The sequence below is a fragment of the Amia ocellicauda genome, unplaced genomic scaffold (assembly GCF_036373705.1).
Source record: "Amia ocellicauda isolate fAmiCal2 unplaced genomic scaffold, fAmiCal2.hap1 HAP1_SCAFFOLD_38, whole genome shotgun sequence".
NCBI classification, from domain to species: domain Eukaryota; kingdom Metazoa; phylum Chordata; class Actinopteri; order Amiiformes; family Amiidae; genus Amia; species Amia ocellicauda.
In genome coordinates this window covers 85,920-113,356 of record NW_027102952.1, presented here as the reverse complement: position 1 = coordinate 113,356, position 27,437 = coordinate 85,920, and the positions used below count along the sequence as shown (strand labels likewise).

At 46.5% G+C, this 27,437-nt stretch overlaps 22 non-coding genes and 42 pseudogenes across 22 annotated transcripts; all 64 read left to right on the top strand.

The window, feature by feature from the left end:
- The first annotated feature begins 5,016 nt into the window (after nucleotides 1–5,016).
- On the top strand, nucleotides 5,017–5,135 carry LOC136733922 (uncharacterized; annotated as a pseudogene).
- Nucleotides 5,136–5,350: 215 nt separating this feature from the next.
- LOC136734283 (uncharacterized) lies at nucleotides 5,351–5,469 on the top strand (annotated as a pseudogene).
- A 212-nt stretch (nucleotides 5,470–5,681) lies between these two features.
- LOC136733916 (uncharacterized) lies at nucleotides 5,682–5,800 on the top strand (annotated as a pseudogene).
- Nucleotides 5,801–6,019: 219 nt separating this feature from the next.
- Nucleotides 6,020–6,138, top strand: LOC136734263 (uncharacterized; annotated as a pseudogene).
- A 215-nt stretch (nucleotides 6,139–6,353) lies between these two features.
- On the top strand, nucleotides 6,354–6,472 carry LOC136734093 (uncharacterized; annotated as a pseudogene).
- A 212-nt stretch (nucleotides 6,473–6,684) lies between these two features.
- Nucleotides 6,685–6,803, top strand: LOC136734440 (uncharacterized; annotated as a pseudogene).
- A 223-nt stretch (nucleotides 6,804–7,026) lies between these two features.
- Nucleotides 7,027–7,145, top strand: LOC136734039 (5S ribosomal RNA). Its single transcript, XR_010810418.1, has one exon. It is a non-coding gene; the product is annotated as a 5S ribosomal RNA (ribosomal RNA).
- Nucleotides 7,146–7,354: 209 nt separating this feature from the next.
- On the top strand, nucleotides 7,355–7,473 carry LOC136734038 (5S ribosomal RNA). The gene has a single exon (XR_010810417.1). It is a non-coding gene; the product is annotated as a 5S ribosomal RNA (ribosomal RNA).
- Nucleotides 7,474–7,683: 210 nt separating this feature from the next.
- Nucleotides 7,684–7,802, top strand: LOC136734439 (uncharacterized; annotated as a pseudogene).
- A 223-nt stretch (nucleotides 7,803–8,025) lies between these two features.
- On the top strand, nucleotides 8,026–8,144 carry LOC136734049 (5S ribosomal RNA). The gene has a single exon (XR_010810428.1). It is a non-coding gene; the product is annotated as a 5S ribosomal RNA (ribosomal RNA).
- Nucleotides 8,145–8,367: 223 nt separating this feature from the next.
- LOC136734392 (5S ribosomal RNA) lies at nucleotides 8,368–8,486 on the top strand. The gene has a single exon (XR_010810493.1). It is a non-coding gene; the product is annotated as a 5S ribosomal RNA (ribosomal RNA).
- Nucleotides 8,487–8,706: 220 nt separating this feature from the next.
- LOC136734475 (uncharacterized) lies at nucleotides 8,707–8,825 on the top strand (annotated as a pseudogene).
- A 215-nt stretch (nucleotides 8,826–9,040) lies between these two features.
- On the top strand, nucleotides 9,041–9,159 carry LOC136733958 (uncharacterized; annotated as a pseudogene).
- A 221-nt stretch (nucleotides 9,160–9,380) lies between these two features.
- Nucleotides 9,381–9,499, top strand: LOC136734253 (5S ribosomal RNA). Its single transcript, XR_010810480.1, has one exon. It is a non-coding gene; the product is annotated as a 5S ribosomal RNA (ribosomal RNA).
- A 211-nt stretch (nucleotides 9,500–9,710) lies between these two features.
- On the top strand, nucleotides 9,711–9,829 carry LOC136733915 (uncharacterized; annotated as a pseudogene).
- A 209-nt stretch (nucleotides 9,830–10,038) lies between these two features.
- Nucleotides 10,039–10,157, top strand: LOC136734137 (5S ribosomal RNA). The gene has a single exon (XR_010810469.1). It is a non-coding gene; the product is annotated as a 5S ribosomal RNA (ribosomal RNA).
- A 210-nt stretch (nucleotides 10,158–10,367) lies between these two features.
- LOC136734437 (uncharacterized) lies at nucleotides 10,368–10,486 on the top strand (annotated as a pseudogene).
- Nucleotides 10,487–10,710: 224 nt separating this feature from the next.
- LOC136734175 (uncharacterized) lies at nucleotides 10,711–10,829 on the top strand (annotated as a pseudogene).
- A 224-nt stretch (nucleotides 10,830–11,053) lies between these two features.
- LOC136734400 (uncharacterized) lies at nucleotides 11,054–11,172 on the top strand (annotated as a pseudogene).
- Nucleotides 11,173–11,389: 217 nt separating this feature from the next.
- On the top strand, nucleotides 11,390–11,507 carry LOC136733987 (5S ribosomal RNA). The gene has a single exon (XR_010810367.1). It is a non-coding gene; the product is annotated as a 5S ribosomal RNA (ribosomal RNA).
- A 217-nt stretch (nucleotides 11,508–11,724) lies between these two features.
- LOC136734002 (5S ribosomal RNA) lies at nucleotides 11,725–11,843 on the top strand. Its single transcript, XR_010810382.1, has one exon. It is a non-coding gene; the product is annotated as a 5S ribosomal RNA (ribosomal RNA).
- A 209-nt stretch (nucleotides 11,844–12,052) lies between these two features.
- On the top strand, nucleotides 12,053–12,171 carry LOC136734436 (uncharacterized; annotated as a pseudogene).
- A 224-nt stretch (nucleotides 12,172–12,395) lies between these two features.
- LOC136734111 (uncharacterized) lies at nucleotides 12,396–12,514 on the top strand (annotated as a pseudogene).
- Nucleotides 12,515–12,733: 219 nt separating this feature from the next.
- On the top strand, nucleotides 12,734–12,851 carry LOC136734023 (5S ribosomal RNA). The gene has a single exon (XR_010810402.1). It is a non-coding gene; the product is annotated as a 5S ribosomal RNA (ribosomal RNA).
- Nucleotides 12,852–13,068: 217 nt separating this feature from the next.
- On the top strand, nucleotides 13,069–13,187 carry LOC136734001 (5S ribosomal RNA). Its single transcript, XR_010810381.1, has one exon. It is a non-coding gene; the product is annotated as a 5S ribosomal RNA (ribosomal RNA).
- Nucleotides 13,188–13,396: 209 nt separating this feature from the next.
- On the top strand, nucleotides 13,397–13,515 carry LOC136733885 (uncharacterized; annotated as a pseudogene).
- A 224-nt stretch (nucleotides 13,516–13,739) lies between these two features.
- LOC136734380 (5S ribosomal RNA) lies at nucleotides 13,740–13,858 on the top strand. Its single transcript, XR_010810492.1, has one exon. It is a non-coding gene; the product is annotated as a 5S ribosomal RNA (ribosomal RNA).
- Nucleotides 13,859–14,074: 216 nt separating this feature from the next.
- On the top strand, nucleotides 14,075–14,193 carry LOC136733944 (uncharacterized; annotated as a pseudogene).
- Nucleotides 14,194–14,410: 217 nt separating this feature from the next.
- LOC136734247 (uncharacterized) lies at nucleotides 14,411–14,529 on the top strand (annotated as a pseudogene).
- Nucleotides 14,530–15,080: 551 nt separating this feature from the next.
- On the top strand, nucleotides 15,081–15,199 carry LOC136734262 (uncharacterized; annotated as a pseudogene).
- A 214-nt stretch (nucleotides 15,200–15,413) lies between these two features.
- Nucleotides 15,414–15,532, top strand: LOC136734213 (uncharacterized; annotated as a pseudogene).
- Nucleotides 15,533–16,086: 554 nt separating this feature from the next.
- On the top strand, nucleotides 16,087–16,204 carry LOC136734018 (5S ribosomal RNA). Its single transcript, XR_010810397.1, has one exon. It is a non-coding gene; the product is annotated as a 5S ribosomal RNA (ribosomal RNA).
- Nucleotides 16,205–16,758: 554 nt separating this feature from the next.
- Nucleotides 16,759–16,877, top strand: LOC136734097 (uncharacterized; annotated as a pseudogene).
- A 216-nt stretch (nucleotides 16,878–17,093) lies between these two features.
- Nucleotides 17,094–17,212, top strand: LOC136734435 (uncharacterized; annotated as a pseudogene).
- Nucleotides 17,213–17,436: 224 nt separating this feature from the next.
- Nucleotides 17,437–17,555, top strand: LOC136734110 (uncharacterized; annotated as a pseudogene).
- A 212-nt stretch (nucleotides 17,556–17,767) lies between these two features.
- LOC136734369 (5S ribosomal RNA) lies at nucleotides 17,768–17,886 on the top strand. The gene has a single exon (XR_010810491.1). It is a non-coding gene; the product is annotated as a 5S ribosomal RNA (ribosomal RNA).
- Nucleotides 17,887–18,096: 210 nt separating this feature from the next.
- LOC136734394 (uncharacterized) lies at nucleotides 18,097–18,215 on the top strand (annotated as a pseudogene).
- A 229-nt stretch (nucleotides 18,216–18,444) lies between these two features.
- On the top strand, nucleotides 18,445–18,563 carry LOC136734129 (uncharacterized; annotated as a pseudogene).
- A 209-nt stretch (nucleotides 18,564–18,772) lies between these two features.
- Nucleotides 18,773–18,891, top strand: LOC136734181 (uncharacterized; annotated as a pseudogene).
- Nucleotides 18,892–19,099: 208 nt separating this feature from the next.
- Nucleotides 19,100–19,218, top strand: LOC136734345 (uncharacterized; annotated as a pseudogene).
- A 210-nt stretch (nucleotides 19,219–19,428) lies between these two features.
- On the top strand, nucleotides 19,429–19,547 carry LOC136734027 (5S ribosomal RNA). Its single transcript, XR_010810406.1, has one exon. It is a non-coding gene; the product is annotated as a 5S ribosomal RNA (ribosomal RNA).
- Nucleotides 19,548–19,763: 216 nt separating this feature from the next.
- On the top strand, nucleotides 19,764–19,882 carry LOC136734304 (uncharacterized; annotated as a pseudogene).
- A 220-nt stretch (nucleotides 19,883–20,102) lies between these two features.
- On the top strand, nucleotides 20,103–20,221 carry LOC136734476 (uncharacterized; annotated as a pseudogene).
- Nucleotides 20,222–20,444: 223 nt separating this feature from the next.
- Nucleotides 20,445–20,563, top strand: LOC136734031 (5S ribosomal RNA). The gene has a single exon (XR_010810410.1). It is a non-coding gene; the product is annotated as a 5S ribosomal RNA (ribosomal RNA).
- Nucleotides 20,564–20,782: 219 nt separating this feature from the next.
- Nucleotides 20,783–20,901, top strand: LOC136734083 (5S ribosomal RNA). The gene has a single exon (XR_010810461.1). It is a non-coding gene; the product is annotated as a 5S ribosomal RNA (ribosomal RNA).
- Nucleotides 20,902–21,117: 216 nt separating this feature from the next.
- Nucleotides 21,118–21,236, top strand: LOC136733868 (uncharacterized; annotated as a pseudogene).
- Nucleotides 21,237–21,457: 221 nt separating this feature from the next.
- On the top strand, nucleotides 21,458–21,576 carry LOC136734423 (uncharacterized; annotated as a pseudogene).
- A 224-nt stretch (nucleotides 21,577–21,800) lies between these two features.
- On the top strand, nucleotides 21,801–21,919 carry LOC136734020 (5S ribosomal RNA). Its single transcript, XR_010810399.1, has one exon. It is a non-coding gene; the product is annotated as a 5S ribosomal RNA (ribosomal RNA).
- A 221-nt stretch (nucleotides 21,920–22,140) lies between these two features.
- LOC136734366 (uncharacterized) lies at nucleotides 22,141–22,259 on the top strand (annotated as a pseudogene).
- A 224-nt stretch (nucleotides 22,260–22,483) lies between these two features.
- On the top strand, nucleotides 22,484–22,602 carry LOC136734179 (uncharacterized; annotated as a pseudogene).
- Nucleotides 22,603–22,823: 221 nt separating this feature from the next.
- On the top strand, nucleotides 22,824–22,942 carry LOC136734357 (5S ribosomal RNA). Its single transcript, XR_010810490.1, has one exon. It is a non-coding gene; the product is annotated as a 5S ribosomal RNA (ribosomal RNA).
- Nucleotides 22,943–23,153: 211 nt separating this feature from the next.
- On the top strand, nucleotides 23,154–23,272 carry LOC136733865 (uncharacterized; annotated as a pseudogene).
- Nucleotides 23,273–23,489: 217 nt separating this feature from the next.
- Nucleotides 23,490–23,608, top strand: LOC136734009 (5S ribosomal RNA). Its single transcript, XR_010810389.1, has one exon. It is a non-coding gene; the product is annotated as a 5S ribosomal RNA (ribosomal RNA).
- A 222-nt stretch (nucleotides 23,609–23,830) lies between these two features.
- Nucleotides 23,831–23,949, top strand: LOC136734243 (uncharacterized; annotated as a pseudogene).
- Nucleotides 23,950–24,169: 220 nt separating this feature from the next.
- LOC136734346 (5S ribosomal RNA) lies at nucleotides 24,170–24,288 on the top strand. Its single transcript, XR_010810489.1, has one exon. It is a non-coding gene; the product is annotated as a 5S ribosomal RNA (ribosomal RNA).
- Nucleotides 24,289–24,498: 210 nt separating this feature from the next.
- LOC136733864 (uncharacterized) lies at nucleotides 24,499–24,617 on the top strand (annotated as a pseudogene).
- A 217-nt stretch (nucleotides 24,618–24,834) lies between these two features.
- On the top strand, nucleotides 24,835–24,953 carry LOC136734046 (5S ribosomal RNA). Its single transcript, XR_010810425.1, has one exon. It is a non-coding gene; the product is annotated as a 5S ribosomal RNA (ribosomal RNA).
- Nucleotides 24,954–25,169: 216 nt separating this feature from the next.
- On the top strand, nucleotides 25,170–25,288 carry LOC136734388 (uncharacterized; annotated as a pseudogene).
- A 210-nt stretch (nucleotides 25,289–25,498) lies between these two features.
- LOC136734421 (uncharacterized) lies at nucleotides 25,499–25,617 on the top strand (annotated as a pseudogene).
- Nucleotides 25,618–25,834: 217 nt separating this feature from the next.
- LOC136734188 (uncharacterized) lies at nucleotides 25,835–25,953 on the top strand (annotated as a pseudogene).
- A 219-nt stretch (nucleotides 25,954–26,172) lies between these two features.
- On the top strand, nucleotides 26,173–26,291 carry LOC136734223 (uncharacterized; annotated as a pseudogene).
- Nucleotides 26,292–26,509: 218 nt separating this feature from the next.
- Nucleotides 26,510–26,628, top strand: LOC136734214 (uncharacterized; annotated as a pseudogene).
- A 210-nt stretch (nucleotides 26,629–26,838) lies between these two features.
- Nucleotides 26,839–26,956, top strand: LOC136734064 (5S ribosomal RNA). Its single transcript, XR_010810443.1, has one exon. It is a non-coding gene; the product is annotated as a 5S ribosomal RNA (ribosomal RNA).
- Nucleotides 26,957–27,171: 215 nt separating this feature from the next.
- LOC136733961 (uncharacterized) lies at nucleotides 27,172–27,290 on the top strand (annotated as a pseudogene).
- Nucleotides 27,291–27,437: the final 147 nt, after the last annotated feature.

Here is a 27,437-nt window from a genome sequence, read left to right as displayed (position 1 = left end):
GGCCTGGCAGTAGCTGAGGCGAGCCTCCTGGTTGTCGGGCTCTCTGTGTTTAGTGTTGGAGAGATGTCTCAGGTGTTTCCTAGAAGTTTCACACTCCTGGTCACACCACTGTTCTTTTTTTCTTTTAGACGATTTCATATTTTGGTTTTTAATTGTTTTAATGTTTGATTTTAAAGCCAGTCTCTCAAATATTTCATTCAGTGTTTTGGTGGCTGAGTTTATTCCGTTTTGGTTTATTTGATAGTGTGAGGATTGATATCTGTCTAACATGTTTTCAATCTCATCACTATTCAGGGCTCTTGTGTAGTTCTCTGTGCTGGGCTCTGACCATCTCTAACTGGGTGGCAGGGAGACCAGTTTTGTGGGAAGTTTGGCTCTGACTTGTGGCTGCGCTGATCTTTTTAGGTAAAGTGTTATTTGGCTGTGGTCTGATAGTGGAGATTGTTGTCTGACTACAAACGCATTGTTGGCTTGTGGGTCCAGGTCAGTTATGGCGTAGTCCACCACACTGCTGCCCAGAGCCGAGCAGTATGTGAATCTCCCCAGAGAGTACCCCCTGGTCCTGCCATTGATGATATATAGACCCAGGCTTTTACATAGGCGCACTACCTGCTTCCTGCTCTTGTTTACCACGCTGTCGTGGCTGTGTCAGTGTGGAGGTGTGTGTGTGGCACAGCGGGGAGTCTCCGAACAGGTGTGTGTTCCCCTCTGTATTGATGTAGTCCATCTCTCTGCCAGTCCTGGCATTGAGATCGCCACACAGCAGTACAGAGCCCAGGGTCTGGAAGTGGCAGATTTCGTTTTGAAGCTCATGAAAGCCTTCCTCATTATAGTAGGGGGAGTCTGCGGGTGGCATATAAATTGCACATAGGTATATATCTGTGTTATTTTGTAGGGTGTCTTTTCTGATTTTCATCCACAGGTGTGTGTCTCCTCTCTGTACTGGGCATAGGGCTGCTCGGAGCTCCTCCCTGTACCACACGATAATCCCCCACGAGGCCCTGCCACACCTGACTTTGGGTTTTTTATAGGAGGGCACAATCAGCTCCCTGTATCCATTGTATCCATCCAGTGTATAGACATATCTGCACAGCACCAAGTCTCTACAAGAATGAAAACATCTGAACTATTTACAGTGTTGATCAGTTCAGGGCCTGTGCTCTTCATTCCAAAAGTTGAGGAGCGTAAACCCTGCATATTCCAACTGCTTATTTTAAAGGACATGTTCATATATTTTATTATACTTGTCTCTTCTACATAAGAAAGTTTAATTTGTGGTCTACAACTGATATTATATTACTATTAATAATTATATATGGATATACATAATAATCACTCAAAGATTTTATCTTTGCATCAAAATATCAGAATAATTAAATCACATTTTTTCTTACTCTCCATCTCCACAACCATATATATGTGTGTTGAGGCTCAGTTAACTCAGCAGTGTGGTACAGATGACACTGAGGAGTTGCCTTATCTGGGCCAGCTGGGCAGCATCGGGCCTCCAGGCTCTGGAAGCCGCTGCTGCGTGGCTGTGTGGCTGTGCTGGTCCCCGGCTGTCCGCTCTGCTGTGCTGGACGGGCCCTCTGGGGATGGGGGGGTGGGGAATGGGGCCGCGGGGTCTCAGGGGCTGGGGCTGGGGTGGAGCCGGTGGCTGGGGATGTGGCCGGGGGCTGGGGGGTTTGCTACTGGTCTCGAGGTGGGGGTGTGTGGGGTTTCGGCCCAGGGTTGTGTCCTTGAGGACCTTTGAGATGATCCTCACACCCGTCTTGTTGAGGTGGACGTGGTCATACAGGTGATGTGGCTGGATGTCTCAGTGGTGTGCCAGGTGGACGTTGGGGAGGAGGGCACATCTTCGGGACACTTCTGCGTTGATGGCCTGGATGATGTGCAGGGGCACGTCTGTGCGGGGCAGCAGTGTGGAGATGGAAATTTTGGCAGTTGGGAATTCCTCTGTGGCTTTCGTTGCTACCTGTCTCAGGGCTGAGGCCACATCGCCCCTGCGGGCACTCAGGTCGTTAGTGCCGGTGTGGATGAGGATGTGTTTGACTTGGCAAAGCCTCCTCTTGGAGAGCAGCTCCAGGGCTCTCTGTGCTGTGGAGCACCAAAGCTTTTTCACTTTTCGCCCAGGGAAGAGGCGCCTCTCAACCAGGAACTTCCCATTGGATTCGCTCAGAATGACCACCTCTGCGTTGACCTGCCACTCCGGGTTTGCGTCGGGAGTGGTGGGGGCAGCGGGTGTGTTTTGAGGGAGTGGCGTTTCAGGGGGTTGTGTATTAGTGGCAGGTCTGGTGATAGTGGGTGTGTCAGGAGTGGTGGGGAGTGTGGGTGGATCAGTGGGTGCGTCAGGGGTTGGAGGTGTTGTGGGGTCAGTGCAGTGCAGTCTCTGTGCTCCAGTGATGTGTAGCTCCTCTCTTAGCTCCTCCAGCTGGCTCTGCAGGCTCCTTAGCTGGCTGTGCTGGGGTGTCCTGGTCAGCTCCTCCCTCGCTCTGCGCAGCTCCGTCCTCAGGGTTTGGCTCTGCTCCTCCAGGTCTCTCACTGCTGCTCTCAGCTCATGGATCTCAGCCTTGTGCTGCATCTTTAGTCTGTGCATCTCATCCCGGAGCTGATCGCACAAGGAGGTCTGGGCCAGGGTGCTCAAGGTCTGCTCCCTGAACTCCGCAAACTCCAGCTCCAGCACTGATAGGCATTCCTTTAGTGTTTTAATGTTGCTGGAGAGTTTTGGGGAGACAGGGGGGCAGTCTGTGGGAGATGGGGCACTGTCTGGCTCCGTGTGGCTGGGGGCAGACTGCAGGGTGGCCGGCTCTGGCTCTTGTTTCTCTACCTCAGTCTGCTGCTTTGAGGTGTGGAAGCCGAGAGCTAATTGGTCCAGGCTGCTCTCGCTGCCCTGCACCATGATGGTCCCGTTGTGGTATACATTAAAAGTGAGCATCACACTGTCTGTGTCTTTCTCTACCAGCACTGAGATCTGCCTGCCTCTGCTAATGCCCCTCTTGTTGTTATTGGGGTATGTCTGGCACAGGGTTTTGTGAAAGGCGGTGTAGAACAGTAGATTGTTCTTGACCCTGTTTTCTCCTTTACCGGTGTAGTCTAGGATGAGGGTCTCAGGAGATGCTCTCATCACAGCTTGTTTGTAGTCCTTCTTAGCCTGTGCAGAGCGAATGTCTTCAGGGTATCAGATTTCAAAAGGCAGCTCTGCAGTCAGACTGCTGTTCGATAGATTTCTATCAGTCTCAGTGGCAGTTGGGCTCTCTCCTACTGTCACTCTATTCAAATCGGAGCTCTGCATTTTCATTGGCTGAGTCAACTACTGAGAATGCTTATTTATTTTATTAATACATATTTTTTTGTTTAATTATTTGTCTCTTACCTCCAATTCTTGTCTTCAGCTTTTCTTTTCTGACTTTTCTTCCTGAACTGTCTCTCTGCTTTCTTCTTTTTGTGTTTCTCTTAAAATTATTATTTTTTGAATACTTTTTCTTCTGAATTTCTATTCCATGTCTTCTGTGTATGTTTATAGTGCTATATATTCATTTGTAAATCACAAATTAAATCCGCTTATGTATAAAAACAAATGTTTTTTAGGAGCTCATATTCCTCTCTCTCTCTCTCTCTCTCTCTCAATTCATTTCATTTGTATTGTCAAAGCAATTGGACATACATAAACATACATACATATACACTCACCTAAAGGATTATTAGGAACACCTGTTCAATTTCTCATTAATGCAATTATCTAATCAACCAATCACATGGCAGTTGCTTCAATGCATTTAGGGGTGTGGTCCTGGTCAAGACAATCTCCTGAACTCCAAACTGAATGTCTGAATGGGAATGAAAGGTGATTTAAGCAATTTTGAGCGTGGCATGGTTGTTGGTGCCAGACGGGCCGGTCTGAGTATTTCACAATCTGCTCAGTTACTGGGATTTTCACGCACAACCATTTCTAGGGTTTACAAAGAATGGTGTGAAAAGGGAAAAACATCCAGTATGCGGCAGTCCTGTGGGCGAAAATGCCTTGTTGATGCTAGAGGTCAGAGGAGAATGGGCCGACTGATTCAAGCTGATAGAAGAGCAACTTTGACTGAAATAACCACTCGCTACAACCGAGGTATGCAGCAAAGCATTTGTGAAGCCACAACACGTACAACCTTGAGGCGGATGGGCTACAACAGCAGAAGACCCCACCGGGTACCACTCATCTCCACTACAAATAGGAAAAAGAGGTGAGACATTCAGATGGTAGAGTCAGAATTTGGCGTAAACAGAATGAGAACATGGATCCATCATGTCTTGTTACCACTGTGCAGGCTGGTGGTGGTGGTGTAATGGTGTGGGGGATGTCTTCTTGGCACACTTTAGGCCCCTTAGTGCCAATTGGGCATCGTTTAAATGCTACGGCCTACCTGAGCATTGTTTCTGACCATGTCCATCCCTTTTTGACCACCATGTACCCATCCTCTGATGGCTACTTCCAGCAGGATAATGCACCATGTCACAAAGGTCGAATCATTTCAAATTGGTTTCTTGAACATGACAATGAGTTCACTGTACTAAACTGGCCCCCACAGTCACCAGATCTCAACCCAATAGAGCATCTTTGGGATGTGGTGGAACGGGAGCTTCGTGCCCTGGATGTGCATCCCACAAATCTCCATCAACTGCAAGATGCTATCCTATCAATATGGGCCAACATTTCTAAAGAATGCTTTCAGCACCTTGTTGAATCAATGCCATGTAGAATTAAAGCAGTTCTGAAGGCGAAAGAGGGTCAAACACAGTATTAGTATGGTGTTCCTAATAATCCTTTAGGTGAGTTCATCGTAGCTCTTAATACTCTCTTTCTGTCTGGAGGAGATATAATTGAAGTATTGTACACGTACCCGGCTACTTTCAACACCCATTGCTGCACTGATATTTTTCCCTCCATTTTTCTTTATCCATTTTTTTTTTGCTGGAAGTTCCGTCAATACCCGTCAGCCTTTAAGAGACATCATGCAGCCAGGCCTCTTGGCTTGCGGCCACACCGTCCTGAACGCGCCCAATCTCATCAGATCTCGGAAGCTAAACGGGGCAAGGGTTCGTCAGTACTTGGATGGGTGACCTCCTGGAGATATCAGGTGCTGCAAGTTATTTCGTCTCCTGGGTAACTTTATCGTAGCTCTAAATACTCTCTTTCTGTCTGGAGGAGATATAATTGAAGAATTGTACACATACCCGGCTACTTTCAACACCCTTTGCTGCACTGATATTTTTCCCTCCATTTTTCTTTTTTCTTTTTTATTTTGCTGGAAGTTCCGTCAATAACCTCCAGCCTTTAAGAGACATCATGCAGCCAGGCCTCTTGGCTTGAGGCAACACCGGCCTGAACGCGCCCGATCTCGTCAGATCTCGGAAGCTAAACGGGGCAGGGCCTGGTCAGTACTTTGATGGGAGACCTCCTGGAAATACCAGGTGCTGCTAGCTTTTTCGTCTCCTGGGTAACTTCATCGTAGCTCTTAATACTCTCTTTCAGTCTGCAGGAGATATAATTGAAGAATTGTACATGTACCCGGCTACTTTCAACACCCTTTGCTGCACTGATATTTTTCCATCCATTTTTCTTTTTTTTTTTTTTTGCTGGAAGTTCCGTCAATACCCGCCAACCTTTAAGAGACATCATGCAGCCAGGCCTCTCGGCTTGCGGACACAAAGTCCTGAACGCGCCCGATCTCGTCAGATCTCGGAAACTAAACGGGGCAGGGCCTGGTCAGTACTTCGATGGGAGATCTCCTGGAAATACCAGGTGCTGCCAGCTTTTTACGTCTCCTGGGGAACTTCATCGTAGCTCTTAATACTCTCTTTCTGTCTGGAGAAGACATAATTGAAGAATTGTACACGTACCCGGCTACTTTCAACACCCTTTCCTGCACTGATATTTTTCCCTCCATTTTTCTATTTTTTTTTTTTTTTTTTTGCTGGAAATTCCGTCAATACCCGCCAGCCTTTAAGAGACATCATGCAGCCAGGCATCTCGGCTTGCGGCCACACCATCCTGAACGCGCCCGATCTCGTCAGATCTCGGAAGCTAAACGGGGCAGGACCTGGTCAGTACATGAATGTGAGACCTCCTGGAAATACCTGGTGCTGCAAGCTTTTACGTCTCCTGGGTAACTTTATCGTAGCTCTTAATACTCTCTATCTGTCTGGAGGAGATATAATTGAAGTATTGTACACGTACCCAGCTACTGTCAACACCATTTGCTGCACTGATATTTTTCCATCCATTTTTCTTTTTTTTTTTTTTTTTTGCTGGAAGTTCCGTCAATACCCGCCAACCTTTAAGAGACATCATGCAGCCAGGCCTCTTGGCTTGCGGCCACACCGTCCTGAATGCGCCCGATCTCGTCAGAACCCGGAAGCTAAATGGGGCAGGGCCTGGTCAGTACTTGGATGGGAGACCTCCTAGAAATACCAGGTGCTGCAAGCTTTTTACGTCTCCTGGGTAACTTCATCGTAGCTCTTAATACTCTCTTTCTGTCTCCAGGAGATATAATTGAAGAATTGTACACGTACCCGGCTACTTTCAACACCCTTTTGCTGCACTGGTATATTTCCCTCTATTTTTCTTTTTTTTTTTTTGGTGGCAGTTCCGTCAATACCCGCCAGCCTTTAAGAGACATCATGCAGCCAGGCATCTCGGCTTGCGGCCACACCATCCTGAACGCGCCCGATCTCGTCAGATCTCGGAAGCTAAACGGGGCAGGACCTGGTCAGTACATGAAAGTGAGACCTCCTGGAAATACCTAGTGCTGCAAGCTTTTACGTCTCCTGGGTAACTTTATCGTAGCTCTCAATACTCTCTCTCTGTCTGGAGGAGATATAATTGAAGTATTGTACACGTATCCAGCTACTGTCAACACCCTTTGCTGCACTGATATTTTTCCATCCATTTTTCTTTTTTCTTTTTTTCTTTTTTTTTTTGCTGGAAGTTCCGTCAATACCCGCCAACCTTTAAGAGACATCATGCAGCCAGGCCTTTCGGCTTGTGGCCACACCGTCCTGAATGCGCCCGATCTCGTCAGATCTCGGAAGCTAAACGGGGCAGGGCCTTGTCAGTACTTGGATGGGAGACCTCCTGGAAATACCAGGTGCTGCAAGCTTTTTACGTCTCCTGGGTAACTTCATCGTAGCTCTTAATACTCTCTTTCTGTCTCCAGGAGATATAATTGAAGAATTGTACACGTACCCGGCTACTTTCAACACCCTTTGCTGCACTGGTATATTTCCCTCTATTTTTCTTTTTTTTTTTGCTGGAAGTTCCGTCAATACCCGCCAACCTTTAAGAGACATCATGCAGCCAGGCCTCTTGGCTTGCGGCCACACCGTCCTGAATGCGCCCGATCTCGTCAGATCTCGGAAGCTAAACGGGGCAGGGCCTGGTCAGTGCTTGGATGGGAGACCTCCTAGAAATACCAGGTGCTGCAAGCTTTTTACGTCTCCTGGGTAACTTCATCGTAGCTCTTAATACTCTCTTTCTGTCTCCAGGAGATATAATTGAAGAATTGTACACGTACCCGTCTACTTTCAACACCCTTTGCTGCACTGGTATATTTCCCTCTATTTTTCTTTTTTTTTTTTGGTGGCAGTTCCGTCAATACCCGCCAGCCTTTAAGAGACATCATGCAGCCAGGCATCTCGGCTTGCGGCCACACCATCCTGAACGCGCCCGATCTCGTCAGATCTCGGAAGCTAAACGGGGCAGGACCTGGTCAGTACATGAAAGTGAGACCTCCTGGAAATACCTAGTGCTGCAAGCTTTTACGTCTCCTGGGTAACTTTATCGTAGCTCTCAATACTCTCTCTCTGTCTGGAGGAGATATAATTGAAGTATTGTACACGTACCCAGCTACTGTCAACACCCTTTGCTGCACTGATATTTTTCCATCCATTTTTCTTTTTTTTTTTTCTTTTTTTTTTTTTGCTGGAAGTTCTGTCAATACCCGCCAACCTTTAAGAGACATCATGCAGCCAGGCCTTTCGGCTTGTGGCCACACCGTCCTGAATGCGCCCGATCTCGTCAGATCTCGGAAGCTAAACGGGGCAGGACCTGGTCAGTACTTGGATGGGAGACCTCCTGGAAATACCTGGTGCTGCAAGATTTTACGTCTCCTGGGTAACTTTATCGTAGCTCTTAGTTCTTTCTTTCTTTCTGGAGGAGATATAATTGAACAATTGTACACGTACCCAGCTACTGTCAACACCCTTTGCTGCACTGATATTTTTCCATCCATTTTTCTTTTTCTTTTTTTTTTTTTTTTTTTTGCTGGAAGTTCTGTCAATACCCGCCAACCTTTAAGAGACATCATGCAGCCAGGCCTTTCGGCTTGTGGCCACACCGTCCTGAATGCGCCCGATCTCGTCAGATCTCGGAAGCTAAACGGGGCAGGGCCTGGTCAGTACTTGGATGGGAGACCTCCTAGAAATACCAGGTGCTGCAAGCTTTTTACGTCTCCTGGGTAACTTCATCGTAGCTCTTAATACTCTCTTTCTGTCTCCAGGAGATATAATTGAAGAATTGTACACGTACCCGGCTACTTTCAACACCCTTTCCTGCACTGATATTTTTCCCTCCAGTTTTCTATTTTTTTTTTTTTTTTTTTTGCTGGAAATTCCGTCAATACCCGCCAGCCTTTAAGAGACATCATGCAGCCAGTCATCTCGGCTTGCGGCCACACCACCCTGAACTCGCCCGATCTCGTCAGATCTTGGAAGCTAAACGGGGCAGAACCTGGTCAGTACATGAATGTGAGACCTCCTGGAAATACCTGGTGCTGCAAGCTTTTACGTCTCCTGGGTAACTTTATCGTAGCTCTTAATACTCTCTATCTGTCTGGAGGAGATATATTTGAAGAATTGTACACGTACCCAGCTACTTTCAACACCCTTTCCTGCACTGATATTTTTCCATCCATTTTTCTTTTTTTTTTTTTTTTTTGCTGGAAATTCCGTCAATACACGCCAGCCTTTAAGAGACATCATGCAGCCAGACATCTCGGCTTGCGGCCACACCGTCCTGAAGACGCAAGATCTCGTCAGATCACGGAAGAAAAACTGGGCAGGGCCTGGTCAGTAATTGGATGGTTGACCTCCTGGAAATACCAGGTGCTGAAAGCTTTTTACATCTCCTGGGTAACTTCAGCGTAGCTCTTAATACTCTCATTCAGTCTGGAGGAGATATAATTGAAGAATTGTACATGTACCCGGCTACTTTCAACACCCTGTCCTGCACTGATATTTTTCCCTCCATTTTTCTATTTATTTATTTTTTATTTTTTGCTGGAAGTTCCGTCAATACCCGCCAGCCTTTAAGAGACATCATGCAGCCAGGCCTCTTGGCTTGCGGCCACACCGTCCTGAACACGCCCGATCTCATCAGATCTCGGAAGCTAAACGGGGCAGGGCCTGGTCAGTACTTTGATGGGAGACCTCCTGGAAATACCAGGTGCTGCTAGCTTTTTCGTCTCCTGGGTAACTTCATCGTAGCTCTAAATGCTCTCTTTCAGTCTGCAGGAGATATAATTGAAGAATTGTACATGTACCCGGCTACTTTCAACACCCTTTGCTGCACTGATATTTTTCCATCCATTTTTCTTTTTTTTTTTTTTGCTGGAAGTTCCGTCAATACCCGCCAACCTTTAAGAGACATCATGCAGCCAGGCCTCTCGGCTTGCGGACACAAAGTCCTGAACGCGCCCGATCTCGTCAGATCTCGGAAACTAAACGGGGCAGGGCCTGGTCAGTACTTCGATGGGAGATCTCCTGGAAATACCAGGTGCTGCCAGCTTTTTACGTCTCCTGGGGAACTTCATCGTAGCTCTTAATACTCTCTTTCTGTCTGGAGAAGACATAATTGAAGAATTGTACACGTACCCGGCTACTTTCAACACCCTTTGCTGCACTGGTATATTTCCCTCTATTTTTCTTTTTCTTTTTGCTGGAAGTTCCGTCAATACCCGCCAACCTTTAAGAGACATCATGCAGCCAGGCCTCTCGGCTTGCGGCCAAACCGTCCTGAATGCGCCCGATCTCGTCAGATCTCGGAAGCTAAACGGGGCAGGGCCTGGTCAGTACTTGGATGGGAGACCTCCTAGAAATACCAGGTGCTGCAAGCTTTTTACGTCTCCTGGGTAACTTCATCGTAGCTCTTAATACTCTCTTTCTGTCTCCAGGAGATATAATTGAAGAATTGTACACGTACCCGGCTACTTTCAACACCCTTTGCTGCACTGGTATATTTCCCTCTATTTTTCTTTTTTTTTTTTGGTGGCAGTTCCGTCAATACCCGCCAGCCTTTAAGAGACATCATGCAGCCAGGCATCTTGGCTTGCGGCCACACCATCCTGAACGCGCCCGATCTCGTCAGATCTCGGAAGCTAAACGGGGCAGGACCTGGTCAGTACATGAAAGTGAGACCTCCTGGAAATACCTAGTGCTGCAAGCTTTTACGTCTCCTGGGTAACTTTATCGTAGCTCTCAATACTCTCTCTCTGTCTGGAGGAGATATAATTGAAGTATTGTACACGTATCCAGCTACTGTCAACACCCTTTGCTGCACTGATATTTTTCCATCCATTTTTCTTTTTTCTTTTTTTCTTTTTTTTTTTTGCTGGAAGTTCCGTCAATACCCGCCAACCTTTAAGAGACATCATGCAGCCAGGCCTTTCGGCTTGTGGCCACACCGTCCTGATTGCGCCCGATCTCGTAAGATCTCGGAAGCTAAACGGGGCAGGACCTGGTCAGTACTTGGATGGGAGACCTCCTGGAAATACCTGGTGCTGCAAGATTTTACGTCTCCTGGGTAACTTTATCGTAGCTCTTAGTTCTTTCTTTCTGTCTGGAGGAGATATAATTGAAGAATTGTACACGTACCCAGCTACTGTCAACACCCTTTGCTGCACTGATATTTTTCCATTTATTTTTCTTTTTTCTTTTTTTAATTTTTTTTTTTGCTGGAAGTTCCGTCAATACCCGCCAACCTTTAAGAGACATCATGCAGCCAGGCCTTTCGGCTTGTGGCCACTCCGTCCTGAACGCGCCCGATCTCATCAGATCTCGGAAGCTAAACGGGGCAGGGACTGGTCATTACTTTGATGGGAGACCTCCTGGAAATACCAGGTCCTGCAAGCTTTTTACGTCTCCTGGGTAACTTCATCGTAGCTCTTAATACTCTCTTTCTGTCTCCAGGAGATATAATTGAAGAATTGTACACGTACCCGGCTACTTTCAACAGCCTTTGCTGCACTGATATTTTTCCCTCCATTTTCCATTTTTTTTTTTTTTTTTTTGCTGGAAGTTCGTCAATACCCGCCAGCCTTTAAGAGACATCATACAGCCAGGCCTCTTGGCTTGCGGCCACACCGTCCTGAACGCGCCCGATCTCATCAGATCTCGGAAGCTAACGGGGCAGGGCCTGGTCAGTACTTGGATGGGTGACCTCCTGGAAATACCAGGTGCTGCAAGCTTTTTACGTCTCCTGGGTAACTTCATCGTAGCTCTTAATACTCTCTTTCTGTCTCCAGGAGATATAATTGAAGAATTGTACACGTACCCGGCTACTTTCAACACCCTTTGCTGCACTGGTATATTTCCATCCATTTTTCTTTTTTTTTTTTTTTTTTTGCTGGAAGTTCCGTCAATACCCGCCAACCTTTAAGAGACATCATGCAGCCAGGCCTTTCGGCTTGTGGCCACACTGTCCTGAATGCGCCCGATCTCGTTAGATCTCGGAAGCTAAACGGGGCAGGGCCTGGTCAGTACTTGGATGGGAGACCTCCTGGAAATACCAGGTGCTGCAAGCTTTTTACGTCTCCTGGGTAACTTCATCGTAGCTCTTAATACTCTCTTTCTGTCTCCAGGAGATATAATTGAAGAATTGTACACGTACCCGGCTACTTTCAACACCCTTTGCTGCACTGGTATATTTCCCTCTATTTTTCTTTTTTTTTTTGCTGGCAGTTCCGTCAATACCCGCCAGCCTTTAAGAGACATCATGCAGCCAGGCATCTCAGCTTGCGGCCACACCATCCTGAACGCGCCCGATCTCGTCAGATCTCGGAAGCTAAACGGGGCAGGACCTGGTCAGTACATGAAAGTGAGACCTCCTGGAAATACCTAGTGCTGCAAGCTTTTACGTCTCCTGGGTAACTTTATCGTAGCTCTTAATACTCTCTCTCTGTCTGGAGGAGATATAATTGAAGTATTGTACACGTATCCAGCTACTGTCAACACCCTTTGCTGCACTGATATTTTTCCATTTATTTTTCTATTTTCTTTTTTTAATTTTTTTTTTTGCTGGAAGTTCCGTCAATACCCGCCAACCTTTAAGAGACATCATGCAGCCAGGCCTTTCGGCTTGTGGCCACTCCGTCCTGAACGCGCCCGATCTCATCAGATCTCGGAAGCTAAACGGGGCAGGGCCTGGTCAGTACTTTGATGGGAGACCTCCTGGAAATACCAGGTCCTGCAAGCTTTTTACGTCTCCTGGGTAACTTCATCGTAGCTCTTAATACTCTCTTTCTGTCTCCAGGAGATATAATTGAAGAATTGTACACGTACCCGGCTACTTTCAACAGCCTTTGCTGCACTGATATTTTTCCCTCCATTTTCCATTTTTTTTTTTTTTTTTTTTTGCTGGAAGTTCGTCAATACCCGCCAGCCTTTAAGAGACATCATACAGCCAGGCCTCTTGGCTTGTGGCCACACCGTCCTGAACGCGCCCGATCTCATCAGATCTCGGAAGCTAACGGGGCAGGGCCTGGTCAGTACTTGGATGGGTGACCTCCTGGAAATACCAGGTGCTGCAAGCTTTTTACGTCTCCTGGGTAACTTCATCGTAGCTCTTAATACTCTCTTTCTGTCTCCAGGAGATATAATTGAAGAATTGTACACGTACCCGGCTACTTTCAACACCCTTTGCTGCACTGGTATATTTCCATCCATTTTTATTTTTTTTTTATTTTTTTTGCTGGAAGTTCCGTCAATACCCGCCAACCTTTAAGAGACATCATGCAGCCAGGCCTTTCGGCTTGTGGCCACACTGTCCTGAATGCGCCCGATCTCGTTAGATCTCGGAAGCTAAACGGGGCAGGGCCTGGTCAGTACTTGGATGGGAGACCTCCTGGAAATACCAGGTGCTGCAAGCTTTTTACGTCTCCTGGGTAACTTCATCGTAGCTCTTAATACTCTCTTTCTGTCTCCAGGAGATATAATTGAAGAATTGTACACGTACCCGGCTACTTTCAACACCCTTTGCTGCACTGGTATATTTCCCTCTATTTTTCTTTTTTTTTTTGCTGGCAGTTCCGTCAATACCCGCCAGCCTTTAAGAGACATCATGCAGCCAGGCATCTCGGCTTGCGGCCACACCATCCTGAACGCGCCCGATCTCGTCAGATCTCGGAAGCTAAACGCGGCAGGACCTGGTCAGTACATGAAAGTGAGACCTCCTGGAAATACCTAGTGCTGCAAGCTTTTACGTCTCCTGGGTAACTTTATCGTAGCTCTTAATACTCTCTCTCTGTCTGGAGGAGATATAATTGAAGTATTGTACACGTATCCAGCTACTGTCAACACCCTTTGCTGCACTGATATTTTTCCATCCATTTTTCTTTTTTCTTTTTTTCTTTTTTTTTTTTGCTGGAAGTTCCGTCAATACCCGCCAACCTTTAAGAGACATCATGCAGCCAGGCCTTTCGGCTTGTGGCCACACCGTCCTGAATGCGCCCGATCTCGTCAGATCTCGGAAGCTAAACGGGGCAGGGCCTGGTCAGTACTTGGATGGGAGACCTCCTAGAAATACCAGGTGCTGCAAGCTTTTTACGTCTCCTGGGTAACTTCATCATAGCTCTTAATACTCTCTTTCAGTCTGTAGGAGATATTATTGAAGAATTGTACACGTACCCGGCTACTTTCAAAACCTTTTGCTGCACTGATATTTTTCCCTCCATTTTTCTTTTTTCTTTTTTTTTTTGCTGGAAGTTCCGTCAATACCCGCCAGCCTTAAAGAGACATCATGCAGCTGGGCCTCTCGGCTTTCGGCCACACCGTCCTGAATGCGCATGATATCGTCAGATCTCGGAAGCTAAACGGGGCAGGACCTGGTCAGTACTTGAATGTGAGACCTCCTGGAAATACCAGGTGCTGCAAGCTTTTACGTCTCCTGGGTAACTTTATCGTAGCTCTTAATACTCTCTTTCAGTCTGCAGGAGATATAATTGAAGAATTGTACACGTACCCGGCTACTTTCAACACCCTTTGCTGCACTGATATTTTTCCATCCATTTTTCTTTTTTTTTTTTTTTTTTTTGCTGGAAGTTCCGTCAATACCCGCCAACCTTTAAGAGACATCATGCAGCCAGGCCTCTCGGCTTGCGGCCACATCGTCCTGAACGTGCCCGATCTCGTAAGATCTCGGAAGCTAAACGGGGCAGGACCTGGTCAGTACTTGGATGGGAGACCTCCTGGAAATACCTGGTGCTGCAAGATTTTACGTCTCCTGGGTAACTTTATCGTAGCTCTTAGTTCTCTCTTTCTGTCTGGAGGAGATATAATTGAAGAATTGTACACGTACCCAGCTACTGTCAACACCCTTTGCTGCACTGATATTTTTCCATCCATTTTTCTTTTTTTTTTTTTTTTTTTTTGCTGGAAGTTCCGTCAATACCCGCCAACCTTTAAGAGACATCATGCAGCCGGGCCTCTCGGCTTTCGGCCACACCGTCCTGAACGCGCATGATATCGTCAGATCTTGGAAGCTAAACGGGGCACGACCTGGTCAGTACTTGGATGGGAGACTTCCTAGAAATACCAGGTGCTGCAAGCTTTTTACATCTCCTGGGTAACTTCATCGTAGCTCTTAATACTCTCTTTCTGTCTCCAGGAGATATAATTGAAGAATTGTACACGTACCCGGCTACTTTCAACACCCTTTCCTGCACTGATATTTTTCCCGCCATTTTTCAATTTTTTTTTTTTTTTCTGGAAATTCCGTCAATACCCGCCAGCCTTTAAGAGACATCATGCAGCCAGGCATCTTGGCTTGCGGCCACACCATCCTGAACGCGCCCGATCTCGTCAGATCTCGGAAGCTAAACGGGGCAGGACCTGGTCAGTACATGAATGTGAGACCTCCTGGAAATACCTGGTGCTGCAAGCTTTTACGTCTCCTGGGTAACTTTATCGTAGCTCTTAATACTCTCTATCTGTCTGGAGGAGATATAATTGAAGTATTGTACACGTACCCAGCTACTGTCAACACCATTTGCTGCACTGATATTTTTCCATCCATTTTTCTTTTTTTTTTTTTTTTTGCAGGAAGTTCCGTCAATACCCGCCAACCTTTAAGAGACATCATGCAGCCAGGCCTCTCGGCTTGTGGCCACACCGTCCTGAACGCGCCCGATCTCGTCAGATCTCGGAAGCTAAACGGGGCAGGACCTGGTCAGTACTTGAATGTGAGACCTCCTGGAAATACCTGGTGCTGCAAGCTTTTACGTCTCCTGGGTAACTTTATCGTAGCTCTTAATACTCTCTATCTGTCTGGAGGAGATATAATTGAAGAATTGTACACGTACCCGGCTACCTTCAACACGCTTTGCTGCACTGATATTTTTCCCTCCATTTTTCTTTTTTCTTTTGTTTCTTGCTGGAAGTTCCATCAATACCCTCCAGCCTTTAAGAGACATCATGCAGCCAGGCCTCTTGGCTTGAGGCCACACCGTCCTGAAGACGCAAGATCTCGTCAGATCTCGGAAGAAAAACTGGGCAGGGCCTGGTCAATAATTGGATGGTTGACCTCCTGGAAATACCAGGTGCTGAAAGCTTTTTACATCTCCTGGGTAACTTCAGCGTAGCTCTTAATACTCTCATTCAGTCTGGAGGAGATATAATTGAAGTATTGTACACGTACCCGGCTACTTTCAACAGCCTTTGCTGCACTGATATTTTTCCCTCCATTTTCCATTTTTTTTTTTTTTTTTTTTTGCTGGAAGTTCCATCAATACCCGCCAGCCTTTAAGAGACATCATGCAGCCAGGCCTCTTGGCTTGCGGCCACACCGTCCTGAACGCGCCCGATCTCGTCAGATCTCGGAAGCTAACGGGGCAGGGCCTGGTCAGTACTTGGATGGGTGACCTCCTGGAAATACCAGGTGCTGCAAGCTTTTTACGTCTCCTGGGTAACTTCATCATAGCTCTTAATACTCTCTTTCAGTCTGTAGGAGATATTATTGAAGAATTGTACACGTACCCGGCTACTTTCAAAACCCTTTGCTGCACTGATATTTTTCCCTCCATTTTTCTTTTTTCTTTTTTTTTTTGCTTGAAGTTCCGTCAATACCCGCCAGCCTTAAAGAGACATCATGCAGCCGGGCCTCTTGGCTTTCGGCCACACCGTCCTGAACGCGCATGATATCGTCAGATCTCGGAAGCTAAACGGGCAGGACCTGGTCAGTACTTGAATGTGAGACCTCCTGGAAATACCAGGTGCTGCAAGCTTTTACGTCTCCTGGGTAACTTTATCGTAGCTCTTAATACTCTCTTTCAGTCTGCAGGAGATATAATTGAAGAATTGTACACGTACCCGGCTACTTTCAACACCCTTTCCTGCACTGATATTTTTCCCTCCATTTTTCTATTTTTTTTTTTTTTTTTTTTTGCTGGAAGTTCCGTCAATACCCGCCAACCTTTAAGAGACATCATGCAGCCAGGCCTTTCGGCTTGTGGCCACACCGTCCTGAATGCGCCCGATCTCGTCAGATCTCGGAAGCTAAACGGGGCAGGGCCTGGTCAGTACTTGGATGAGAGACCTCCTAGAAATACCAGGTGCTGCAAGCTTTTTACGTCTCCTGGGTAACTTCATCGTAGCTCTTAATACTCTCTATCTGTCTGGAGGAGATATAATTGAAGTATTGTACACGTACCCAGCTACTGTCAACACTATTTGCTGCACTGATATTTTTCCATCCATTTTTCTTTTTTTTTTTTTTTTTTGCTGGCAGTTCCGTCAATACCCGCCAGCCTTTAAGAGACATCATGCAGCCAGGCATCTCAGCTTGCGGCCACACCATCCTGAACGCGCCCGATCTCGTCAGATCTCGGAAGCTAAACGGGGCAGGACCTGGTCAGTACATGAAAGTGAGACCTCCTGGAAATACCTAGTGCTGCAAGCTTTTACGTCTCCTGGGTAACTTTATCGTAGCTCTTAATACTCTCTCTCTGTCTGGAGGAGATATAATTGAAGTATTGTACACGTATCCAGCTACTGTCAACACCCTTTGCTGCACTGATATTTTTCCATTTATTTTTCTTTTTTCTTTTTTTAATTTTTTTTTTTGCTGGAAGTTCCGTCAATACCCGCCAACCTTTAAGAGACATCATGCAGCCAGGCCTTTCGGCTTGTGGCCACTCCGTCCTGAACGCGCCCGATCTCATCAGATCTCGGAAGCTAAACGGGGCAGGGCCTGGTCAGTACTTTGATGGGAGACCTCCTGGAAATACCAGGTCCTGCAAGCTTTTTACGTCTCCTGGGTAACTTCATCGTAGCTCTTAATACTCTCTTTCTGTCTCCAGGAGATATAATTGAAGAATTGTACACGTACCCGGCTACTTTCAACACCCTTTCCTGCACTGATATTTTTCCCTCCATTTTTCTTTTTTTTTTTTTTGCTGGAAGTTCCGTCAATACCCGCCAACCTTTAAGAGACATCATGCAGCCAGGCATCTCGGCTTGTGGCCACACCGTCCTGAATGCGCCCGATCTCGTCAGATCTCGGAAGCTAAACGGGGCAGGGCCTGGTCAGTACTTGGATGGGAGACCTCCTAGAAATACCAGGTGCTGCAAGCTTTTTACGTCTCCTGGGTAACTTCATCGTAGCTCTTAATACTCTCTTTCTGTCTCCAGGAGATATAATTGAAGAATTGTACACGTACCCGGCTACTTTCAACACCCTTTGCTGCACTGGTATATTTCCCTCTATTTTTCTTTTTTTTTTTTGCTGGCAGTTCCGTCAATACCCGCCAGCCTTTAAGAGACATCATGCAGCCAGGCATCTCGGCTTGCGGCCACACCATCCTGAACGCGCCCGATCTCGTCAGATCTCGGAAGCTAAACGGGGCAGGACCTGGTCAGTACATGAATGTGAGACCTCCTGGAAATACCTCGTGCTGCAAGCTTTTACGTCTCCTGGGTAACTTTATCGTAGCTCTTAATACTCTCTATCTGTCTGGAGGAGATATAATTGAAGTATTGTACACGTACCCAGCTACTGTCAACACCCTTTGCTGCACTGATATTTTTCCATCCATTTTTCTTTTTTTTTTTTTTTTTTTTTTTTTTTTTTTTTCTGGAAGTTCCGTCAATACCCGCCAACCTTTAAGAGACATCATGCAGCCAGGCCTCTCGGCTTGCGGCCACACCGTCCTGAACGCGCCCGATCGCGTAAGATCTCGGAAGCTAAACGGGGCAGGACCTGGTCAGTACTTGGATGGGAGACCTCCTGGAAATACCTGGTGCTGTAAGCTTTTACGTGTCCTGGGTAACTTTATCGTAGCTCTTAATTCTCTCTTTCTGTCTGCAGGAGATTTAATTGAAGAATTGTACACGTACCCAGCTACTGTCAACACCCTTTGCTGCACTGATATTTTTCCATCCATTTTTCTTTTTTTTTTTTGCTGGAAGTTCCGTCAATACCCGCCAACCTTTAAGAGACATCATGCAGCCAGGCCTTTTGACTTGTGGCCACACCGTCCTGAATGCGCCCGATCTCGTCTGAAGTCGGAAGCTAAACGGGGCAGGGCCTGGTCAGTACTTGGATGGGAGACCTCCTAGAAATACCAGGTGCTGCAAGCTTTTTACGTCTCCTGGGTAACTTCATCGTAGCTCTTAATACTCTCTTTCTGTCTCCAGGAGATTTAATTGAAGAATTGTACACGTACCCAGCTACTTTCAACACCCTTTCCAGCACTGATATTTTTCCCTCCATTTTTCTTTTTTTTTTGCTGGAAATTCCGTCAATACCCGCCAGCCTTTAAGAGACATCATGCAGCCAGACATCTCGGCTTGCGGCCACACCGTCCTGAACGCGCCCGATCTTATCAGATCTCGGAAGCTAAACGGGGCAGGACCTGGTCAGTACTTAAATGTGAGACCTCCTGGAAATACCAGGTGCTGCCAGCTTTTTACGTCTCCTGGGGAACTTCATTGTAGCTCTAAATACTCTCTTTCTGTCTGGAGAAGATATAATTGAAGAATTGTACACGTACCCGGCTACTTTCAACACCCTTTGCTGCACTTGTATTTTTCCCTCTATTTTTCTTTTTTTTTTTTGCTGGAAGTTCCGTCAATACCCGCCAACCTTTAAGAGACATCATGCAGCCAGGCCTTTCGGCTTGTGGCCACACTGTCCTGAATGCGCCCGATCTCGTCAGATCTCGGAAGCTAAACGGGGCAGGGCCTGGTCAGTACTTGGATGGGAGACCTCCTAGAAATACCAGGTGCTGCAAGCTGTTTACGTCTCCTGGGTAACTTCATCCTAGCTCTTAATACTCTCTTTCTGTCTCCAGGAGATATAATTGAAGAATTGTACACGTACTAGGCTACTTTCAACACCCTTTGCTGCACTGATATTTTTCCCTCCATTTTTCTTTTTATTTTATTTTTTTGCTGGAAGTTCCGTCAATATCCGCCAGCCATTAAGAGACATCATGCAGCCAGGCCTCTTGGCTTGTAGTCACACCGTCCTGAATGCGGCCGATCATATCAGATTTCGGAAGCTAAACGGGGCAGGGCCTGGTCAGTACTTGGATGGGAGACCTCCTGGAAATACCTGGTGCTGCAAGCTTTTACGTCTCCTGGGTAACTTTATCGTAGCTCTTAATTCTCTCTTTCTGTCTGGATGAGATATAATTGAAGAATTGTACACGTACCCGGCTACTTTCAACACCCTTTGCTGCACTGATATTTTTCCCTCCATTTTTCTATTTTTTTTTTTTTTTTTTTTTGCTGGAAGTTCCGTCAATACCCGCCAGCCTTTAAGAGACATCATGCAGCCAGGCATCTCGGCTTGCGGCCACACCATCCTGAACGCGCCCGATCTCGTCAGATCTCGGAAGCTAAACGGTGCAGGACCTGGTCAGTACATGAATGTGAGACCTCCTGGAAGTACCTGGTGCTGCTAGCTTTTACGTCTCCTGGGTAACTTTATCGTAGCTCTTAATACTCTCTATCTGTCTGGAGCAGATATAATTGAAGTATTGTACACGTACCCAGCAACTGTCAACACCCTTTGCTGCACTGATATTTTTCCATCCATTTTTCTTTTTTTTTTTTTTTTTTTTTTTTTTGCTGGAAGTTCCGTCAATACCCGCCAACCTTTAAGAGACATCATGCAGCCAGGCCTCTCGGCTTGCGGCCACACCGTCCTGAACGCGCCCGATCGCGTAAGATCTCGGAAGCTAAACGGGGCAGGACCTGGTCAGTACTTGGATGGGAGACCTCCTGGAAATACCTGGTGCTGCAAGCTTTTACGTGTCCTGGGTAACTTTATTGTAGCTCTTAATTCTCTCTTTCTGTCTGCAGGAGATTTAATTGAAGAATTGTACACGTACCCAGCTACTGTCAACACCCTTTGCTGCACTGATATTTTTCCATCCATTTTTCTTTTTTTTTTTTTTTTCTTTTTGCTGGAAGTTCCGTCAATACCCGCCAACCTTTAAGAGACATCATTCAGCCAGGCCTCTCGGCTTGTGGCCACACCGTCCTGAATGCGCCCAATCTCGTCAGATCTCGGAAGCTAAACGGGGCAGGGCCTGGTCAGTACTTGGATGGGAGACCTCCTAGAAATACCAGGTGCTGCAAGCCTTTTACGTCTCCTGGGTAACTTCATCGTAGCTCTTAATACTCTCTTTCTGTCTCCAGGAGATATAATTGAAGAATTGTACACGTACTACGCTACTTTCAACACCCTTTGCTGCACTGATATTTTTCCCTCCATTTTTCTTTTTATTTTATTTTTTTGCTGGAAGTTCCGTCAATATCCGCCAGCCTTTAAGAGACATCATGCAGCCAGGCCTCTTGGCTTGTAGTCACACCGTCCTGAATGCGCCCGATCATATCAGATTTCGGAAGCTAAACGGGGCAAGGCCTGGTCAGTACATGGATGTGTGACCTCCTGGAAATACCAGGTGCTGCAAGCTTTTTACGTCTCCTGGGTAACTTCATCGTAGCTCTTAATACTCTCTTTCTGTCTCCAGGAGATATAATTGAAGAATTGTACACGTACCCGGCTACTTTCAACACCCTTTGCTGCACTGATATTTTTCCCTCCATTTTTCTATTTTTTTTTTTTTTTTTCTTTGCTGGAAGTTCCGTCAATACCCGCCAGCCTTTAAGAGACATCATGCAGCCAGGCATCTCGGCTTGCGGCCACACCATCCTGAACGCGCCCGATCTCGTCAGATCTCGGAAGCTAAATGGGGCAGGACCTGGTCAGTACATGAATGTGAGACCTCCTGGAAATACCTAGTGCTGCAAGCTTTTACGTCTCCTGGGTAACTTTATCGTAGCTCTTAATACTCTCTCTCTGTCTGGAGGAGATATAATTGAAGTATTGTACACGTATCCAGCTACTGTCAACACCCTTTGCTGCACTGATATTTTTCCATCCATTTTTCTTTTTTATTTTTTTATTTTTATTTTTTGCTGGAAGTTCCGTCAATACCCGCCAACCTTTAAGAGACATCATGCAGCCAGGCCTTTCGGCTTGTGGCCACACCGTCCTGAATGCGCACGATCTCGTCAGATCTCGGAAGCTAAACGGGGCAGGGCCTGGTCAGTACTTGGATGGGAGACCTCCTGGAAATACCAGGTGCTGCAAGCTTTTTACGTCTCCTGGGTAACTTCATCGTAGCTCTTAATTCTCTCTTTCTGTCTGGAGGAGATATAATTGAAGAATTGTACACGTACCCGGCTACTTTCAACACCCTTTGCTGCACTGATATTTTTCCCTCCATTTTTCTATTTTTTTTTTTTTTTTTTTTTGCTGGAAGTTCCGTCAATACCCGCCAGCCTTTAAGAGACATCATGCAGCCAGGCATCTCGGCTTGCGGCCACACCATCCTGAACGCGCCCGATCTCGTCAGATCTCGGAAGCTAAACGGGGCAGGACCTGGTCAGTACATGAATGTGAGACCTCCTGGAAATACCTAGTGCTGCAAGCTTTTACGTCTCCTGGGTAACTTTATCGTAGCTCTTAATACTCTCTCTCTGTCTGGAGGAGATATAATTGAAGTATTGTACACGTATCCAGCTACTGTCAACACCCTTTGCTGCACTGATATTTTTCCATCCATTTTTCTTTTTTCTTTTTTTATTTTTATTTTTTGCTGGAAGTTCCGTCAATACCCGCCAACCTTTAAGAGACATCATGCAGCCAGGCCTTTCGGCTTGTGGCCACACCGTCTTGAATGCGCCCGATCTCGTCAGATCTCGGAAGCTAAACGGGGCAGGACCTGGTCAGTACTTGGATGGTAGACCTCCTAGAAATACCAGGTGCTGCAAGCTTTTTACGTCTCCTGGGTAACTTCATCGTAGCTCTTAATACTCTCTTTCTGTCTCCAGGAGATATAATTGAAGAATTGTACACGTACCCGGCTACTTTCAACACCCTTTCCTGCACTGATATTTTTCCCTCCATTTTTCTATTTTTTTTTTTTTTTTTTTTTGCTGGAAGTTCCGTCAATACCCGCCAACCTTTAAGAGACATCATGCAGCCAGGCCTTTCGGCTTGTGGCCACACCGTCCTGAATGCGCCCGATCTCGTCAGATCTCGGAAGCTAAACGGGGCAGGGCCTGGTCAGTACTTGGATGGGAGACCTCCTAGAAATACCAGGTGCTGCAAGCTTTTTACGTCTCCTGGGTAACTTCATCGTAGCTCTTAATACTCTCTTTCTGTCTCCAGGAGATATAATTGAAGAATTGTACACGTACCCGGCTACTTTCAACACCCTTTGCTGCACTGGTATATTTCCCTCTATTTTTCTTTTTTTTTTTTTGCTGGCAGTTCCGTCAATACCCGCCAGCCTTTAAGAGACATCATGCAGCCAGGCATCTCGGCTTGCGGCCACACCATCCTGAACGCGCCCGATCTCGTCAGATCTCGGAATCTAAACGGGGCAGGACCTGGTCAGTACATGAATGTGAGACCTCCTGGAAGTACCTGGTGCTGCTAGCTTTTACGTCTCCTGGGTAACTTTATCGTAGCTCTTAATACTCTCTATCTGTCTGGAGGAGATATAATTGAAGTATTGTACACGTACCCAGCTACTGTCAACACCCTTTGCTGCACTGATATTTTTCCATCCATTTTTCTTTTTTTTTTTTTTTTTTTTGCTGGAAGTTCCGTCAATACCCGCCAACCTTTAAGAGACATCATGCAGCCAGGCCTTTCGGCTTGTGGCCACACCGTCCTGAATGCGCCCGATCTCTTCAGATCTCGGAAGCTAAACGGGGCAGGGCCTGGTCAGTACTTGGATGGGAGACCTCCTAGAAATACCAGGTGCTGCAAGCTGTTTACGTCTCCTGGGTAACTTCATCGTAGCTCTTAATACTCTCTTTCTGTCTGCAGGAGATATAATTGAAGAATTGTACACGTACCCAGCTACTTTCAACACCCTTTCCTGCACTGATATTTTTCCCTCCATTTTTCTATTTTTTTTTTTTTTTTTTTTTTCCTGGAAATTCCGTCAATACCCGCCAACCTTTAAGAGTCTTCATTCAGCCAGGTCTCTCGGCTTGCGGCCACACCGTCCTGAATGCGCCCAATCTCGTCAGATCTCGGAAGCTAAACGGGGCAGGACCTGGTCAGTACTTGGATGGTAGACCTCCTAGAAATACCAGGTGCTGCAAGCTTTTTACGTCTCCTGGGTAACTTCATCGTAGCTCTTAATACTCTCTTTCTGTCTCCAGGAGATATAATTGAAGAATTGTACACGTACCCGGCTACTTTCAACACCCTTTCCTGCACTGATATTTTTCCCTCCATTTTTCTATTTTTTTTTTTTTTTTTTTTGCTGGAAGTTCCGTCAATACCCGCCAACCTTTAAGAGACATCATGCAGCCAGGCCTTTCGGCTTGTGGCCACACCGTCCTGAATGCGCCCGATCTCGTCAGATCTCGGAAGCTAAACGGGGCAGGGCCTGGTCAGTACTTGGATGGGAGACCTCCTAGAAATACCAGGTGCTGCAAGCTTTTTACGTCTCCTGGGTAACTTCATCGTAGCTCTTAATACTCTCTTTCTGTCTCCAGGAGATATAATTGAAGAATTGTACACGTACCCGGCTACTTTCAACACCCTTTGCTGCACTGGTATATTTCCCTCTATTTTTCTTTTTTTTTTTTGCTGGCAGTTCCGTCAATACCCGCCAGCCTTTAAGAGACATCATGCAGCCAGGCATCTCGGCTTGCGGCCACACCATCCTGAACGCGCCCGATCTCGTCAGATCTCGGAATCTAAACGGGGCAGGACCTGGTCAGTACATGAATGTGAGACCTCCTGGAAGTACCTGGTGCTGCTAGCTTTTACGTCTCCTGGGTAACTTTATCGTAGCTCTTAATACTCTCTATCTGTCTGGAGGAGATATAATTGAAGTATTGTACACGTACCCAGCTACTGTCAACACCCTTTGCTGCACTGATATTTTTCCATCCATTTTTCTTTTTTTTTTTTTTTTTTTTGCTGGAAGTTCCGTCAATACCCGCCAACCTTTAAGAGACATCATGCAGCCAGGCCTTTCGGCTTGTGGCCACACCGTCCTGAATGCGCCCGATCTCTTCAGATCTCGGAAGCTAAACGGGGCAGGGCCTGGTCAGTACTTGAATGGGAGACCTCCTAGAAATACCAGGTGCTGCAAGCTGTTTACGTCTCCTGGGTAACTTCATCGTAGCTCTTAATACTCTCTTTCTGTCTCCAGGAGATATAATTGAAGAATTGTACACGTACTAGGCTACTTTCAACACCCTTTGCTGCACTGATATTTTTCCCTCCATTTTTCTTTTTATTTTATTTTTTTGCTGGAAGTTCCGTCAATATCCGCCAGCCTTTAAGAGACATCATGCAGCCAGGCCTCTTGGCTTGTAGTCACACCGTCCTGAATGCGCCCGATCATATCAGATTTCGGAAGCTAAACGGGGCAGGGCCTGGTCAGTACATGGATGTGTGACCTCCTGGAAATACCAGGTGCTGCAAGCTTTTTACGTCTCCTGGGTAACTGCATCGTAGCTCTTAATTCTCTTTTTCTGTCTGGAGGAGATATAATTGAAGAATTGTACACGTACCCGGCTACTTTCAACACCCTTTGCTGCACTGATATTTTTCCCTCTATTTTTCTTTTTTTTTTTTGCTGGAAATTCCGTCAATACCCGCCATCCTTTAAGAGACATCATGCAGCCAGGCATCTCGGCTTGCGGCCACACCATACTGAACGCGCCCGATCTCGTCAGATCTCGGAAGCTAAACGGGGCAGGACCTGGTTAGTACATGAATGTGAGACCGCCTGGAAATACCTAGTGCTGCAAGCTTTTACGTCTCCTGGGTAACTTTATCGTAGCTCTTAATACTCTCTATCTGTCTGGAGGAGATATAATTGAAGAATTGTACATGTACCCGGCTACTTTCAACACCCTTTGCTGCACTGATATTTTTCCCTCCCTTTTTCTATTTTTTTTTTTTTTTTTTGCTGGAAGTTCCGTCAATACCCGCCAGCCTTTAAGAGACATCATGCAGCCAGGCCTCTTGGCTTGCGGCCACACCGTCCTGAACGCGCCTGATCTCATCAGATTTCGGAAGCTAAATGGGGCAGGGCCTAGACAGTACTTGGATGGGTGACCTCCTGGAAATACCAGGTGCTGCAAGCTTTTTACGTCCCCTGGGTAACTTTATCGTAGCTCTTAATACTCTCTTTCTGTCTGGAGGAGATATAATTGAAGAATTGTACACGTACCCGGCTACTTTCAACACCCTTTCCTGCACTGATATTTTTCCCTCCATTTTTCTATTTTTTTTTTTTTTTTTATGCTGGAAATTCCGTCAATACCCGCCAGCCTTTAAGAGACATCATGCAGCCAGGCGTCTCGGCTTGTGGCCACACCGTCCTGAACGCGCCCGATCTCGTCAGATCTCAGAAACTAAACGGGGCAGGACCTGGTCAGTATTTGGATGGGAGACCTCCTGGAAGTACCAGGTGCTGCAAGCTTTTTACGTCTCTTGGGTAACTTCATCGTAGCTCTTAATACTCTCTTTCTGTCTGGAGGAGATATAATTGAAGTATTGTACACGTACCCGGCTACTTTCAACACCCTTTCCTGCACTGATATTTTTCCCTCCATTTTCCTTTTTTTTTTGTTTTTTTTTGCTGGAAGTTCCGTCAATACCCGCCAGCCTTTAAGAGACATCATGCAGCCAGACCTCTTGGCTTGTGGCCACACCGTCCTGAATGCGCCCAATCTCGTCAGATTTCGGAAGTTAAACGGGGCAGGGCCTGGTCAGTACTTGGATGGGAGACCTCCTAGAAATACCAGGTGCTGCAAGCTTTTTACGTCTCCTGGGGAACTTCATCGTAGCTCTTTATACTCTCTTTCTGTCTGGAGAAGATATAATTGAAGAATTGTACACGTACCAGGCTACTTTCAACACCCTTTGCTGCACTGGTATTTTTCCCTCTATTTTTTTTTTTTTTTTTTGCTGGAAGTTCCGTCAATACCCGCCAGCCTTTAAGAGACATCATGCAGCCAGGCCTCTTGGCTTGCGGCCACACCGTCCTGAGCGCGCCCGATCTCGTCAGATCTCGGAAGCTAACGGGGCAGGGCCTGGTCAGTACTTGGATGGGTGACCTCCTGGAAATACCAGGTGCTGCAAGCTTTTTACGTCTCCTGGGTAACTTCATCATAGCTCTTAATACTCTCTGTCAGTCTGTAGGAGATATTATTGAAGAATTGTACACGTACCCGGCTACTTTCAAAACCCTTTGCTGCACTGATATTTTTCCCTCCATTTTTTTTTTTCTTTTTTTTTTTGCTGGAAGTTCCGTCAATACCCGCAAGCCTTAAAGAGACATCATGCAGCCGGGCCTCTCGGCTTTCGGCAACACCGTCCTGAACGCGCATGATATCGTCAGATCTCGGAAGCTAAACGGGGCAGGACCTGGTCAGTACTTGAATGTGAGACCTCCTGGAAATACCAGGTGCTGCAAGCTTTTACGTCTCCTGGGTAACTTTATCGTAGCTCTTAATACTCTCTATCTGTCTGGAGGAGATATAATTGAAGTATTGTACACGTACCCAGCTACTGTCAACACCATTTGCTGCACTGATATTTTTCCATCCATTTTTCTTTTTTTTTT